Source organism: Salmo salar, chromosome 14, assembly GCF_965601325.2.
Source record: "Salmo salar chromosome 14, fSalSal1, whole genome shotgun sequence".
Lineage (NCBI taxonomy): Eukaryota > Metazoa > Chordata > Actinopteri > Salmoniformes > Salmonidae > Salmo > Salmo salar.
The window spans coordinates 98098598-98116383 of record NC_138304.1 but is presented as its reverse complement, the minus strand read 5'-3'; the positions used below and the strand labels follow the sequence as shown (position 1 = coordinate 98116383).

Sequence of the window (17786 nt, the reverse complement as noted above, 5' to 3'; positions counted from 1 at the left end):
TGTGCCATTAAACCCCTACAACTCATCCAGAACGTCGCAGCCCGTCTGGTGTTCAACCTTCCCCAGTTCTCTCACGTCACCCCGCTCTTCCGCACACTCCACTGGCTTTCAGTTGAAGCTCGCATCTGCTACAAGACCATGGTGCTTGCCTACAGAGCTGTGAGGGGAACGGCACCTCCGTACCTTCAGGCTCTGATCAGTCCCTACACCCAAACAAGGGCACTGCGTTCATCCACCTCTGGCCTGCTGGCCTCCCTACCTCTGCGGAAGCACAGTTCCCGCTCAGCCCAGTCAAAACTGTTCGCTGCTCTGGCACCCCAATGGTGGAACAAGCTCCCTCACGACGCCAGGACAGCGGAGTCAATCACCACCTTCCGGAGACACCTGAAACCCCACCTCTTTAAGGAATACCTGGCATAGGATTAAGTAATCCTTCTAACCCCCCCCCCCCAAAAAAAATATATAGATGTACTATTGTAAAGTGGTTGTTCCACTGGATATCATAAGGTGAATGCACCAATTTGTAAGTCGCTCTGGATAAGAGTGTCTTCTAAATGACGTAAATGTAAATGTAATGTAAATGATTTGAGCTTTCCTTTCCCAGCTAGCACATAACGTTCTGAGAACCATTTGCTTCTTAGAGCTTGGTGAGAGTGTTGTTGTCCTATGGCTATTTTGTAAAACAACCTTCCCATAACTTTCTGGGAATGGTGCAGGATAGTTGCTTGGCTTTGGAACATTCTCAGCACATTAAAGGAACTTGACAAAAAAAATACGTAATTTTCTTGGTATTTCATTACTCTATAAAAAAATGATTTCTTAAAAGTTCAAACATGGATACATTTAATTTCAATTTTGGTAATGTTCTAGGAACGTTCTCCAACTGTTTTGACATTGGGAATGTTCTCAAATAGTTCAGAGAACGTTATAGAAGAAACGTTCTTCTGTGGGAATTTCAGTACTTCAGCATAACGTTTCCTACAGGTTTCCATATGGTTCTATTTAAAGTAATGTTCTCAAATTGTCCCATAAAAACCACAAGAAAACTCTAGTAACATTCAGAGAACATTCTAAGAATGTTATTTAAAAAGATATACTGTACATTCCGTTCTCAGAATCAACAAACCGGTCTCTATCCTCAATCTAGTTAAGTGTGTTCAGGTGTACTTGGCCAAACCTGATCTTAATGAGTGCTTGTTTCCTTTGAAATGGGATTTGTTTGAATAAAATAAAATGAACAGCTTTGTATGTGTGAAGAGTCATGGCATGCTAGCTCCCTCCTGGTGGTGCAGTGGGCTAATTCTATAGATAATCTATGGATAGAGTAACAACACAAAATACATGTGTTTACATGATTAATGCCTAAGAAAAATCATTTCCATGTGTCCTATCTGTGTTTGGAGTTCAAAAAACTTAACCAAAAATCAGTGGTGGAAAAAGTACCCAATTGTCATACTTTAGTAAAAGTATAGATACCTTAATAGAATGTTACTCAAGTAAAAGTGAAAGTCAGACAGTAAAATACTACTTGAATAAAAGTCTAAAAGTATTTGGTTTTAAATATACTTAAGTATCAAATGTAAATGTAATTGCTAAAATATACTTAAGTATCAAAAGTAAAAGTATAAATCATTAAAAATTCCTTATAATAAGCAAAGCAGACGGGACAATTTTCTTGGTTTTATGTATGGGTAGCCAGGGGCAAAAATCCAACACCCAGAAATTATTTACAAATTATGTATTTGTGTTTAGTGAGTCAGTCAGTATTTTTCCTGTCCTGCTAAGCATTCAAAATGTAACGAGTACTTTTGGTTGTCAGGGAACATGTATGGAGTAAAAAGTACATTATTTTCATGAGGAATGTAGTGAAGTAAAAGTAAAAGCTGTCAAAAATATAAATAGTAAAGTACAGATACCCCAAAAAAACTACTTAAGTACTACTTTGAAAGTATTTTTACTTAAGTACTTTACACTCCTGCCTAAAATAAGCTATCATCGTTATTAAAAGTCTTATTGAAACATTCAGGGAAAGTTTTAAGGAAGTTATTAAAAAAACTTAAAATAACCTATCATTTCCATTCTCAGTTTTAATAAACCCTCCAAGGAAAACTTCAGAGGAACCAGAGTAAAACATTCCCAGAGTAGGCAAAAATGTTCACTTTCGTTCTCAGAACCTTTAAAAAGCGTTCCGATTTAACGGTCAGGAAATGTATGGCTTCGATCCCAGTACTAATGAGAAACCAAAAACACATGTTCCCACATCTTCCAAGGAACCAAACATGCTAGCTTGGTTGTGAGCTCTAATATTCCGTACTTCGATGTAGTTCTATGTGAAAAAGAAATTCAAATGACTATTTCAAATGACATGACATGAACGCGGTCACCTAAACTGATCAAACAACAGCCTTGCATAGGGCTCTACAAAACATGTTAGATGTTTCTGCTTAATTCCGTTTAGTTTTTTCCCCAAATTCAGTTCTCTGTTTAGTTGTTCCATGTTTAGAAATTTCCCTTGTTTTTTCAGGCTTTTGCTCTCAAAGCCAACCTTTTTTTTTATTATCGAAAAACAGCAAAATTGTTCAAAATCCACAACAATGCTTAATCCACATCAGGAGACCATTTTGAGGTCTGGGAAAATGCATACCTAGCAAGAGGCTATTGTTTAGCTGTGTTTTTGTAGTGCACATATGATGCAAATAATCATGATATCATTCGGCCAGGTTAGTATAGGCTATTTGTAGGTAATATTTATTTGAGAAGGTTTTTGGGACGGTTTTCATTAGCATCATCGCTAATTGCTACACAAGGTGGTAGACGTGCACACCGCACACACACAGAGAAGGGAATTCTCATGCCGTTTGCCTCTTCAGACAGGAAATACAAATCACTGATGCATTCTGTTCATGACTTATGATGAACTTGTGCAAATTAATACATTTTAAATACATTTAGTTTATTCCTTACTAAGTTCAATAAATGTTTTAATATTGTAAAATTCCGTTTTAATGTCTGGATTTCGTGAGTCCGTACGCATTCTCCACATCACAGATTTTCTAGGTCCCTAAACTTCCATATACAGTGCATTCAGAAAGTATTCAGACTCCTTCACTTTTTCCACATTTTGTTACGTTACAGCCTTATTCTAAAATGGATAAAACAGTTTTTTTCCAATCATCAACCTACACACAAAATCCCTTAATGACAAAGCAAAAACAGTGTTTTAGAAATGTAAATAAAAAATGTAAATATCACATTTACATAAGTATTCAGACCCTTTACTCAGTACTTTGTTGAAGCACCTTTGCCAGCGATTACAGCCTTGAGTCTTCTTGGGTATGACGCTACAAGCTTGGCACACCTGTATTTGGGGAGTTTCTCCCATTCTTCTCTGCAGATCCTCTCAAGCTATGTCAGGTTGGATGGGGAGCGTCGCTGCACAGCTATTTTCAGGTCTCTCCAGAGATGTTCGATCGGGTTCAAGTCCGGGCTCTGGCTGGGCCACTCAAGGACATTCAGAGACTTGTCCCGAAACCACTCCTGCGTTGCCTTGGCTGTGTGCTTTAGGGTCGTTGTCCTGTTGGAAGGTGAACCTTCGCCCCAATCTGAGGTCCTGAGCGCTCTGGAGCAGGTTTTCATTAAGGATCTCTCTGTACTTTGCGCCGTTCCCTTGATCCTGACTAGTCTCCCAGTCCCTGCCACTGAAAATCATCCCCACAGCATGATGCTGCCACCACCATGTTTCACCGTAGAGATGATGCCAGGTTTCCTTCAGACATGACGCTTGGTATTCAGGCCAAAGTGTTCAATCTTGGTTTCATCAGACCAAGATAATCTTGTTTCTCATGGTCTAAGAGTGCTTTAGGCGCCTTTTGGCAAACTCCAAGCGGGCTGTCATGTGCCTTTTACTGAGGAGTGGCTTCCGTCTGGTCACTCTACCATAAAGGCCTGATTGGTGGAGTGCTGCAGAGATGGTTGTCCTTCTGGGAGGTTCTCCCATCTCCACAGAGGAACTCTGGAGCTCTGTCAGAGTGACCATCAGGTTCTTGGTCACTTCCCTGACCAAGGCCCTTCTCCCCCGATTGCTCAGTTTGTCCGGGCGGCCAGCACTAGGAAGAGTCTTGATGGTTCCAAACTTCTTCCATTTAAGAATGGTGGAGGTCACTGTGTTCTTGGGGACCTTCAATGCTGCAGAAATGTTTGGGTACCCTTCCCCAGATCTATGCCTCGACACAATCCTGTCTCAGAGTTCTACGGACAATTCCTTCGAACCTCATGGCTTGGTTTTTGCTCTGACATGCACTGTCAACTGTGGGACCTTATATAGACAGGTGTGTGCCTTTCCAAATCATGTCCAATCAATTGAATTTACCACAGGTGGACTCCGATCAAGTTGTAGAAACATCTCAAGGATGATCAATGGAAACAGGATGCACCTGAGCTCAATTTCGAGTCTCATAGCAAAGGGTCTGAATACTTATGTAAATAAGGTATTTTGATGATGTTTTTATTTAATCCATTTTAGAATAAAGCTGTAACGTAACAAAATGTGGAAAAAGGGAAGGGGTCTGAATACTTTCCTAATGCACTGTATGCGTCTATTTTATGAAACATGGGAAACAAGCATAACTTGTGTCTCAAAACTGGGGCACACAGACACACTAGTCACACTCAGTGTGATGGCCCTGAGGAAGGCTTTGTGTGGTTGAAAAGAGGACAAGTTCTACGTCGGAAAGAGGTTGCATGCTGGGAGAAGGTATAGTGTTCCTACACTCCTGAGGCAGAACAAACAGGGCCACGGTCACCCCGGTTTCGAGGACACCACTGGGATGGACAACAATGGCCGATGTTGGACAACAACGCCTCCACACAAACGCACGCACCCCCCACACACACACACAATACACATCCACACACACACAATACACATCCACACACACACACACACACGAACACTGTCTCCAATCATAATGTACACCGTTTCTGTATACTGTAGAATAGATGATTGCAGCATGTTATTTTGCTGTTATAATAGACAGATAAGTGGGTTTATTTAACATGCCAATGTTTCCATAGTGAAGTGAACTATTGAACTGGTCCGTTATCACAGCAGGGTGCTGTGTAATGTTAGTCTATTAGATGTCCTAATCACCCCCTATACTGCACACTGTTGACAACTCCTTCACATGGTCCAAATCCTGCACTCCTTCTAGACACAAACATCTTTCCCAGATGGCACCGTAAGGCCCATAGGGCTCTAAAGTAGTGCACTATATAGGGGACCATAAACTGTGGCTTCTCTCGAGTCCCGGCGGCCATTTTAAAGGGCAGTTATCATTTATTTGTGACAAATCAAACATTTAGACAGACCTAAGCTAATAAACAGGGAGTGTGAGTTATGCACACGCACGCACACGCACACACACACAAATACACACACTGCCCCCTGGCCCCCTACCCTTAGCGGCAGCTCCATAAACAGACTGACATCTGATAGCATGGGAACCAGAGGACCTGGCACAGGGAGAGGGAGAGAGCAGCCTACACACAGATACACACATGAACACACACTGGAGTACACACAAACAAACACACACACACACACGCACGCACGCACGCACACACACACGCGCGCACACACACACACACACAAACGCACGCACGCACACACACACACTCAAATAGGGTTGTGACGGTCATGGAATTTTTGACGACAGTTATTGGTTGATTCTTAAGACACTGCATGTGCTGCTGCATGTCTGGGAGGTGTTGCCTAGGCAACCGAAGACTCATTTGCTTCAACACATTGCTTGTTTTAGCATGGACCCAGTAGGCACAGATGTCAATTTAACGTCTATTCCACGTTGGGTCAACGTAATTTCATTGAAAGGACGTGGAAAGAACGTTGATTTAACCAGTGTGTGCCCAGTGGGAAGCAACAACGTTTCATTACGTTGTAGAGTCCATGTTACAGCAGAAATGCCCAGCCATCCTGCCTTCAGCTGGAGATTCTTTTTCAGCGGTTATGACTGTTATTTCATTTTCATGATTGTCCTCATTCATACGCGTTGGTTACACGGTAATTGTGCCAGAGCTATTGACACACACACACACACACACACACACACACACACACACACACACACACACACACACACACACACACACACACACACACACACACACAAGGGAGTGGGCACACAAGCAATCACTAACCAATACAAACACCTTTAAAAACAGTGCTAGCACAAAGCCATGGGGTAGAGAGTCTAGGAAAGTCATCAGAGAGGGAAATCCCACATTCAGACAACTGAACAGCAGGAACAATGCAGTCATATAACAGAACTCGCCTGCAGTTGTAATTTACCACTAATTCAACGGTTTAGTGTTATGATGATGAGCGGTAGAGTATTGGCAGATTAGATGTGGATAGGAATGAACTCTATGGTGATGCAGCTGCAGCGTCACTGTCTCCGTTGGTTACGGAGGTCCCTTTGAGCCAGGTGACGTGGTCAAGGTAGGTGTCATCGAGTCCCCTCACCATAGTAACCATTCCAGTTACACATTTAGTTTACAAATCAAATCAAATTGTATTTGTGAAATGCGCCGAACACAACTGGTGTAGACTATACCGTGAAATGACGGCTTACGAGCCCTTCCCTACGATGCAGTAAAAAATATATACAAATAAAAAATAGCACCAAGACGAACAAAATAAAATGCACCAAGCTCAATCAAGTGCTTCTTAAAATTTTTGAAAGAAAACAAATACTATTTAAACCTATGTCTGGTAGCAGTAATGCAGTATGGTAACCTTGTGTAGCCATTCACAAAATCACTGCAGAGGGAGGGAGGGAGGGAGGGAGGGAGGGAGGGAGGGAGGGAGGGAGGGAGGGAGGGAGGGAGGGAGGGAGGAGTGACGAGGAAACTGGTTGGCTGGCTCTGTGGCCCAGATCAGGTACAACTACCGAGAGATCTACTACCTGATAAAAGCCACGCAGACAACCTCCCCCTCCTCTGGCAATTGATTAGGGAATTGATTCATTGCCTCTGTGTGTGTGTGTGTGAGTGAGGATGAATGTGTGTGTGTTGGGCGGCAGTGTGTAGGTGGAGAGGGATCAGATGGGAGTGTGTATGTATGAGTGTGTGTGTTTGTGTGTCTGTACGACACAGAGAAACACACTGTTGCTAAGGACCCCAGGGCGAGATGTCGCACTTGAAGTCTCTCTTTGGAGGCAGCCACTACAGCACTCTTTATCTGGCGCTGTGTGTGTGTGTGTGTGTGTGTGTGTGTGTGTGTGAGAGAGAGAGGACACCAGTGCTATTATTGGCTGGATGGGGGAAGTCTTGGCTCCTGGGCACATGGGAAAAGTGCTCTTGGCAGACAGAGCCGTGGAATTCCATTATGCCGTCCTCTTAAAGCTTATGCCCGCACGCACGCACACACACACACACACACACACACACACACACACACACTATCCTGCAAGTGTTGAGTTGCAGAGTTGCTGAGGGAGGGACAGACCTGGCAGAGAGACATGGAGTTTTTAAAGGGGACACCAGGGGTCTATGCTAGTGGACACCAGGGGCCTATGCTATTAGACACCAGGGGTCTATGCTATTAGACACCAGGAGTCTATGCTATTAGACACCAGGAGTCTATGCTATTAGACACCAGGAGTCTATGCTATTAGACACCAGGAGTCTGTGCTATTAGACACCAGGAGTCTGTGCTATTAGACACCAGGAGTCTATGCTATTAGACACCAGGAGTCTGTGCTATTAGACACCAGGAGTCTGTGCTATTAGACACCAGGAGTCTGTGCTATTAGACACCAGGAGTCTATGCTATTAGACACCAGGAGTCTGTGCTATTAGACACCAGGAGTCTGTGCTATTAGACACCAGGAGTCTGTGCTATTAGACACCAGGAGTCTATGCTATTAGACACCAGGAGTCTATGCTATTAGACACCAGGAGTCTATGCTATTAGACACCAGGAGTCTATGCTATTAGACACCAGGAGTCTGTGCTATTAGACACCAGGAGTCTGTGCTATTAGACACCAGGAGTCTATGCTATTAGACACCAGGAGTCTATGCTATTAGACACCAGGAGTCTATGCTATTAGACACCAGGAGTCTATGCTATTAGACACCAGGAGTCTATGCTAGCACCAGATAACTAGTCCCTGTTCTCACATAGCAGGACCATAGGACTGGACATCTAGTCCTGAGTCCATTGTTACTGGTTGTGTTTTTGCCAAAGCCTGCATCGCCATAGTTCCAAGGAAGACTTTAGTTGTTCCGTTTAACTTAGATAATAAATCCACATATTGTGATTAAAGTGTCTCTGTGTGGAGTACAGAAGAGGGTAATAAGCACTAACTCAGAAACAACCATGCACACCCATGAATGCAAGCGTACACACCGACACACACACACACACAATGCATGCATCTCAGGAACAGTAAGTCAACTGGCCAGCGGGATCTCATCTCCTTCATCAGGATCCTGAGCTGACAGACGGAGCTGACAGACTGAGCTGAAATAAGGAGCTGACAGACTGAACTGACAGACGGAGCTGACAGACAGAACTGACAGACGGAGCTGACAGACTGAACTGACAGACAGAACTGACAGACGGAGCTGACAGACTGAGTTGACAGACAGAACTGACAGACGGAGTTGACAGACTGAGCTGACAGACGGAACTGACAGACTGAACTGAAATAAGGAGCTGACAGACTGAGCTGACAGACAGAACTGACAGACTGAGCTGACAGACTGAACTGACAGACTGAACTGACAGACAGAACTGACAGACGGAGCTGACAGACTGAGTTGACAGACAGAACTGACAGACGGAACTGACAGACAGAACTGACAGACAGAACTGACAGACTGAGTTGACAGACAGAACTGACAGACGGAGCTGACAGACTGAGTTGACAGACAGAACTGACAGACGGAGCTGACAGACTGAGTTGACAGACAGAACTGACAGACGGAGCTGACAGACTGAGTTGACAGACAGAACTGACAGACGGAGCTGACAGACTGAGTTGACAGACAGAACTGACAGACAGAACTGACAGACAGAACTGACAGACGGAGCTGAAAGACGGAGTTGACAGACGGAACTGACAGACTGAGTTGACAGACAGAAGTGACAGACGGAACTGACAGACAGAACTGACAGACAGATCTGACAGACGGAGCTGAAAGACGGAGTTGACAGACGGAACTGACAGACGGAGCTGACAGACTGAGTTGACAGACAGAACTGACAGACGGAACTGACAGACAGAACTGACAGACAGACAGAACTGACAGACGGAACTGACAGACAGAACTGACAGACGGAACTGACAGACGGAGCTGACAGACTGAGTTGACAGACAGAACTGACAGACGGAACTGACAGACAGAACTGACAGACAGAACTGACAGACAGACAGAACTGACAGACGGAACTGACAGACAGAACTGACAGACAGAACTGACAGGCGGAGCTGACAGACTGAGTTGACAGACAGAACTGACAGACGGAGCTTAGCACCAAGCTGGGGGAGAACACACTTTAGTCACAGCTCTGTCTGGCCTGAACAGACTAGACCAGAGTCACAGACTGGGGCACAGGATTTCATTTCTCCCCCCAACAAAACTTTTCTACGCCTTAAACCATTTGGCTAAACTGGTTTACATGAGAACCTGAGAACTCCAAATCCCATCACCTCTCATCACCAGGTTTACCTGGACTAAAATATGAGATGGGTTACAGGAAGGCAGAGGGAAGGAGGGAGAGAAGGTACAGGGCAGAAAGAGAAGGAGAGGGATGGTCAGTATAGAAAGAAAACCAATGATTTACATACAGTGCATTCGGAAAGTATTCAGACCCCTTAACTTTTTCTACAGTTTGTTACGTTACAGCCTTATTCTAAAATGGATTAAACAGTTTTTTCCCCTCATCAATCTACAGACAATACCCCATAATGACATCACAATACCCCATAATGACAAAGCAAAAACAGGTTCTTAGAAATGTTTGCTAATTATAATTTTTTTAAACACAGAAATATGACATTTACATAAGTATTCAACCCCTTTACTCAGTACTTTGTTGAATCACCTTTGACAGCGATTACAGCCTTGAGTCTTCTTGGGTATGATACTACAAGCTTGGCACACCTGTATTTGGGGAGTTTCTCCCATTCTTCTCTGCAGAACCTCTCAAGCTCTGTCAGGTTGGATTGGGAGCGTCACCGCACAGCTATTTTCAGGTTTCTCCAGAGATGTTCGATCGGGTTCAAGTCCGGGCTCTGACTGGGTCACTCAAGGACATTCAGAGACTTGTCCTGAAGCCACTCCTGTGTTGTATTGGCTGTGTGCTTAGGGTCGTTGTCCTGTTAGAAGGTGAACCTTCGCCCCAGTCTGAGGTCCTGAGCGCTCCGCTTGGTTTTCATTAAGGATATCTCTGTACTTTGCTCCATTCATCTTTCCCTCATTCCTGACTAGTCTCCCAGTCTCTGCCGCTGAAAAACATCCCCCCAGCATGATGCTGCCACCACTATGCTTCACCTTAGGGATCGTGTCAAGTGACGCTTAGCATTCAGGCCCAGAGAATCTTGTTTCTCATGGTCTGAGAGTCCTTTAGGCGCCTTGCAAACTCCAAGTGGGCTGTTATGTGCCTTTTACTGAGGAGTGGCTTCCATCCGGCCACTCTACTATAAAGGCCTGATTGGTGGAGTGCTGCAGAGATTGTTGTTCTTCTGGAAGGTTCTCCCATCTTCATAGAGGAACTCTGGAGCTCTGTCAGAGTGACCATCAGGTTTTTGGTAAGCTCCCTGACCAAGGACCTTCTCCCCTGATTGCTCAGTTTGGCTGGGCAAGCCTAAGATCCCCATGTACCTAAGATCCCCATGGCAAGCTTTGGCTGGAGTGGTGTAAAGCTGGACTCTTGATTGGAGTCCATTGGACTCTGGAGCAGTGGAAAGGTGTTCTCCGGAGTGATGAATCACGCTTCACCATCTGGCAGTCCGACGGACAAATCTGGGTTCGGCGGATAACAGGAGAACGTAGCAAAGGGGGGACCGACTCCATTTTAATGCCCGTGACTTGGAATGAGATGTTCGATGAGCGGCTGTCCACATACTTTTGGTCATGTAGTGTACATTATTGAAGAAAGGCTAGCAGGATAAGAGCAGACAGACTTAGCAGACACATAGAGAGGAAGGGAAACAGAATTCCAGACAGACCTCTGGTGCTAACAAGGGGTCTGCAATATAACTTTTGTTAGGAGGGTTCCCTCATCCATACTAGTAGCACAGGCTGGAGTACCAGGATAAAACTGTTTCTGAGTCAAAATGCAAGACGAGATCTACCGCTTAGATGTATTTTTGTGTAGCCTATGCAACATTAACCTATTAAAAACAGTTATGTGGCAATGAGGTTTGTACAGTAGGCTATAGGCCCAATACATTATCACTGCTCTGCATTGCCCTGCTAATGTTGTTATTCTCAGACCCTTTAAAAAATGATATAAAAATACTTGAGGTATAAGACCACCCTGGTAATAGATCATAATTTGTGGAACAGCTGATTGAGCATACATTTAAATCATTTGTTAACTTTATTTTACTGGCATGCATCTGATGCTCAGTCTCACGGTTTCCACTAGATAGCACAGCCACAAAGTCCAAAATTGGATATATCGTAAAAATTCATGAAAACAAAAATTAATTCAAGGTTAGGGTTTAAGCATAATGTTAACAGTGTGGTTAAGGTTAGGGTTAAGGTTTATGATTTTGTGGCTGTGGTAACTAGTGACGACCCAGTCTCAGTCTCAGCTAACTCCTAGATAGACTGACAGCGTTATCGCATCAATGCTGCGTAATAAATTCTGCATTATGTAATTCCAAAAATGTTACTGGATATGTGAGGAAACAACAGTTCAACTTTCACCTTTTGCTACTATTTCTGTCAAGTCTACGAGTACAATTTGATGAATACGCTGGATTTATCCAACGAACGCACCATACAGAACACACTGCAACTGCCTCTGCAACGCAACGCTGCAAGGCAAACGCAGCGTTCCATTGGAAATGAATATACTTCCTGGTGAACCAAAACACAGTGACACTGTCGGTCTGATCGAGGCGTTAGACTGACCAGAAACGGGACACCGTCTTCCAGCTGATGGCGAATTAACGCCTTGTGCACAAATTCATGTTGCTACTTCTATGACCAGAGAAAGTTAGTAAAAATATTATTAAAAAAGACACAACCCTCTAAAAATAACAACACAAGCTTATCGATACACTTTGCTACTCATTGAAAGAAGCTGTAGTGCTGGTAGAAGCACATTTCATGGCTTATAAAAGTGTTGAATAAAAACTTCAACATGAAGTCACACATAAAAACTGCAGCTCTTTGCTCTATTCGTTGACAGTCTCTCTCTAGTCATGGTTTTAGATGTTTTGAAATCACAGCAGTATCAACGTACATTGCTGTGTGCTCCAGGAAGCTGCAGAGAGCAGACACGGTGATCTGAGCAATCCGATTGGCTAGCGGTAGGCCTATAGGTAGGCGGAGTTTGTACTTTCAGACACATGAAAGGTTCAAAACGGGAACACTTTGCCTATCCAGCGTGCAGGGCAGCTGAAACAAGTGCACCTCCTGCCAAACAGCCGAGACAGAAAAAAGTAGGAATGCAAGGCTTTATCGTTGTTTTTTTTTATAGGAATGTTTCGCGATCGACTAGGAATGCCTTCCACTCGACCGTTTGGGGAACACTTATATAAAAGGGGTAATGAATGAGCAGATCTAAAAAAAAAAAACGACATATTTCAGGATTACAATTTCATCAGAGTGCTTCAGGCATCTGTGCAGGGAGAATGACTTTGAGATGAATCACTAACCCTGTGAATCAAGCCATGATGGACTACGTACGTCTAGTTTAAGGCGGCTAATATCGAGAGCTGCTACCGATTTAAAAGACACTCAGGAACCATTAGGTTCTCCCCGACACTGACTGAAACCCGGTTTAACCAGCCTAGGCACTCAGCTAGCTTCAGAGTCAGTGGGCTGCTATCTGTTACCATTAGGTTCTCACTGACAGACTAACACACATTAGCTATACATTAATCATACATGGAACATGGCCATACATTAAAGCTGAGATCCGCAATAGGCGGAGTAGCGCCACTGGCTGCCCCAGGCGCATTTGCTATTGTTTTTGATTTGAGGAAATTAGCATCCTGCATCGGTAGTACATAATCTGCTGTTTTATCACGGGTGCAGGGTGTTCTATCACGGGTTCAGGGTGTTCTATCACGGGTGCAGGGTGTTCTATCATGGGTGCAGGGTGTTCTATCACGGGTGCAGGGTGTTCTATCACGGGTGCAGGGTGTTCTATCACTGGTTCAGGGTGTTCTATCACTGGTTCAGGGTGTTCTATCACTGGTGCAGGGTGTTCTATCACGGGTGCAGGGTGTTCTATCACGGGTGCAGGGTGTTCTATCACTGGTTCAGGGTGTTCTATCACTGGTGCAGGGTGTTCTATCACGGGTTCAGGGTGTTCTATCACGGGTTCAGGGTGTTCTATCACAGGTGCAGGGTGTTCTATCATGGGTGCAGGGTGTTCTATCATGGGTGCAGGGTGTTCTATCACGGGTTCAGGGTGTTCTATCACTGGTGCAGGGTGTTCTATCACGGGTGCAGGGTGTTCTATCACTGGTGCAGGGTGTTCTATCACGGGTGCAGGGTGTTCTATCACGGGTGCAGGGTGTTCTATCACGGGTGCAGGGTGTTCTATCACGGGTGCAGGGTGTTCTATCACGGGTGCAGGGTGTTCTATCACGGGTGCAGGGTGTTCTATCACTGGTGCAGGGTGTTCTATCACGGGTGCAGGGTGTTCTATCACGGGTGCAGGGTGTTCTATCACGGGTGCAGGGTGTTCTATCACGGGTGCAGGGTGTTCTATCACGGGTGCAGGGTGTTCTATCACGGGTGCAGGGTGTTCTATCACGGGTGCAGGGTGTTCTGTCACTGGTGCAGGGTGTTCTATCACGGGTGCAGGGTGTTCTATCACGGGTGCAGGGTGTTCTGTCACGGGTGCAGGGTGTTCTATCACGGGTGCAGGGTGTTCTATCACTGGTTCAGGGTGTTCTATCACGGGTGCAGGGTGTTCTATCACGGGTTCAGGGTGTTCTATCACGGGTGCAGGGTGTTCTATCACGGGTGCAGGGTGTTCTATCACGGGTGCAGGGTGTTCTATCACGGGTGCAGGGTGTTCTATCACGGGTGCAGGGTGTTCTATCACGGGTGCAGGGTGTTCTATCACGGGTGCAGGGTGTTCTATCACGGGTGCAGGGTGTTCTATCACTGGTGCAGGGTGTTCTATCACGGGTGCAGGGTGTTCTATCACGGGTGCAGGGTGTTCTATCACAGGTTCAGGGTGTTCTATCACTGGTTCAGGGTGTTCTATCACGGGTGCAGGGTGTTCTATCACAGGTTCAGGGTGTTCTATCACGGGTGCAGGGTGTTCTATCACAGGTGCAGGGTGTTCTATCACAGGTTCAGGGTGTTCTATCACGGGTGCAGGGTGTTCTATCACAGGTTCAGGGTGTTCTATCACGGGTGCAGGGTGTTCTATCACGGGTGCAGGGTGTTCTATCACTGGTTCAGGGTGTTCTATCACGGGTGCAGGGTGTTCTATCACGGGTGCAGGGTGTTCTATCACAGGTTCAGGGTGTTCTATCACGGGTGCAGGGTGTTCTATCACAGGTTCAGGGTGTTCTATCACGGGTGCAGGGTGTTCTATCACAGGTTCAGGGTGTTCTATCACGGGTGCAGGGTGTTCTATCACGGGTTCAGGGTGTTCTATCACGGGTGCAGGGTGTTCTATCACGGGTGCAGGGTGTTCTATCACGGGTGCAGGGTGTTCTATCACGGGTGCAGGGTGTTCTATCACGGGTGCAGGGTGTTCTATCACGGGTGCAGGGTGTTCTATCACTGGTGCAGGGTGTTCTATCACGGGTGCAGGGTGTTCTATACTTTTGGTCATGTGGTGTATTTTACAAATATGGAGCAACAACACTCCCACGACTCAGATGTCAATTTTCCGACACACAGATGCAGGTGGAATGTTCATTGTATGATAGGGGAGGGGGTGAGGAGGGTTTTAGGGGGTCCTACCTCCTTCAACAGAGCTCCTCCAGTCCCTCCTGTGTGTCAGCACGTGATGCAGCCCATGAAGGGGTCCTCCAATCAGAACACAGCACTGCTTCCTCTCAGGGCCCCAGCACTACCTGAGGAGAGAGAGACAGGTAAACATTAGCTGAGGAGAGAGAGAGACAGGTAAACATTAGCTGAGGAGAGAGAGAGACAGGTAAACATTAGCTGAGGAGAGAGAGAGACAGGTAAACATTAGCTGAGGAGAGAGAGACAGGTAAACATTAGCTGAGGAGAGAGAGACAGGTAAACATTAGCTGAGGAGAGAGAGACAGGTAAACATTAGCTGAGGAGAGAGAGAGACAGGTAAACATTAGCTGAGGAGAGAGAGAGACAGGTAAACATTAGCTGAGGAGAGAGAGAGACAGGTAAACATTAGCTGAGGAGAGAGAGAGACAGGTAAACATTAGCTGAGGAGAGAGAGACAGGTAAACATTAGCTGAGGAGAGAGAGACAGGTAAACATTAGCTGAGGAGAGAGAGAGACAGGTAAACATTAGCTGAGGAGAGAGAGAGACAGGTAAACATTAGCTGAGGAGAGAGAGAGACAGGTAAACATTAGCTGAGGAGAGAGAGAGACAGGTAAACATTAGCTGAGGAGAGAGAGAGACAGGTAAACATTAGCTGAGGAGAGAGAGAGACAGGTAAACATTAGCTGAGGAGAGAGAGAGACAGGTAAACATTAGCTGAGGAGAGAGAGACAGGTCAGACAGGTTGACAGGTCAGACAGGTCAGATAGGTAGACAGGTCAGACAAGTAGACAGGTCAGACAGGTAGACAGGTCAGACAGGTCAGACAGGTCAGACAAGTCAGGCAGGTCAGACAGGTCAGACAGGTAGACAGGTCAGATAGGTAGACAGGTCAGACAGGTCAGAGAGGTCAGATAGGTCAGACAGGTAGACAGGTCAGATAGGTCAGATAGGTCAGACAGGTCAGACAGGTCAGACAGGTAGACAGGTCAGACAGGTCAGATAGGTAGACAGGTCAGACAGGTAGACAGGTCAGACAGGTCAGATAGGTCAGACAGGTCAGACAGGTCAGACAGGTAGACAGGTCAGACAGGTCAGATAGGTAGACAGGTCAGACAGGTAGACAGGTCAGACAGGTCAGATAGGTCAGACAGGTCAGACAGGTCAGACAGGTAGACAGGTCAGACAGGTCAGACAGGTAGACAGGTCAGAGAGGTCAGATAGGTAGACAGGTCAGATAGGTAGACAGGTCAGATAGGTAGACAGGTCAGACAGGTCAGATAGGTCAGACAGGTCAGACAGGTCAGACAGGTAGACAGGTCAGAGAGGTCAGATAGGTCAGACAGGTCAGATAGGTCAGACAGGTAGACAGGTCAGACAGGTCAGATAGGTAGACAGGTCAGACAGGTCAGATAGGTAGACAGGTAGACAGGTCAGACAGGTCAGATAGGTCAGACAGGTAGACAGGTCAGACAGGTCAGATAGGTCAGACAGGTAGACAGGTCAGACAGGTCAGATAGGTAGACAGGTCAGACAGGTCAGATAGGTAGACAGGTAGACAGGTCAGACAGGTCAGATAGGTCAGACAGGTAGACAGGTCAGACAGGTCAGATAGGTAGACAGGTCAGACAGGTCAGATAGGTAGACAGGTCAGATAGGTCAGATAGGTAGACAGGTCAGATAGGTAGACAGGTCAGACAGGTCAGACAGGTCAGATAGGTCAGATAGGTCAGATAGGTCAGACAGGTCAGACAGGTAGACAGGTCAGACAGGTCAGATAGGTAGACAGGTCAGATAGGTAGACAGGTCAGACAGGTCCGACTAAGGTCACAAGCTGTGAGAGTGTGAGGTTAACATGGTTTCATCAAACTCAGTCCAAATAAAAACTAACATTTCACATGCTACACTCACTGTTTTTACATAAACATAGAAATGCTACAAAATATTCACAAACTCACAACCCACACACACACACACACACACACACACACACACACACACACACACACACACACACACACACACACACACACACACACACACACACACACACACACACACACACGTACACACACACTGTAACGTAGAGAACAGAACACACAATGTGGGACTAATTAGGGACGTTGTATTGACGTGAGGGACAGACAGACAGCTAGTCTCCTGCCTGATGTGATGATGTGAGGGACAGACAGACAGACAGACAGACAGACAGACAGACAGACAGACAGACAGACAGACAGACAGACAGACAGACAGACAGACAGACAGACAGCTAGTCTCCTGCCTGATGTGTTGATGTGAGGGACAGACAGACAGACAGACAGACAGACAGACAGACAGACAGACAGACAGACAGACAGACAGACAGACAGACAGACAGACAGACAGACAGACAGACAGACAGACAGATAGATAGTCTCCTGCCAGATGTGTTGTTGTCTGAGCTCTGTCTGTATACTGTGGCTACAGCATTATAGTACATTCTCCCTAGACATCCTGCTGCCCTCACAATGACTCAGGAACAGACAGAGAGAGGGTGAGGGAGGGAGGGAGGGAGGGAGGGAGGGAGGGAGGGAGGGAGGGAGGGA

At 45.8% G+C, this 17786-nt stretch overlaps 1 protein-coding gene across 1 annotated transcript in view; it reads right to left on the bottom strand.

Annotated features, from left to right (window-relative positions):
- Window positions 1-17786, bottom strand: part of LOC106570575 (ataxin-1) — a 169444-nt gene that overhangs the window by 34903 nt on the left and 116755 nt on the right. Inside the window, exon 3 of the mRNA XM_082961295.1 lies at window positions 15195-15307. The gene's annotated coding sequence lies outside the window, so the exon portion shown is untranslated. The remainder of the gene's footprint in view (window positions 1-15194; window positions 15308-17786) is intronic.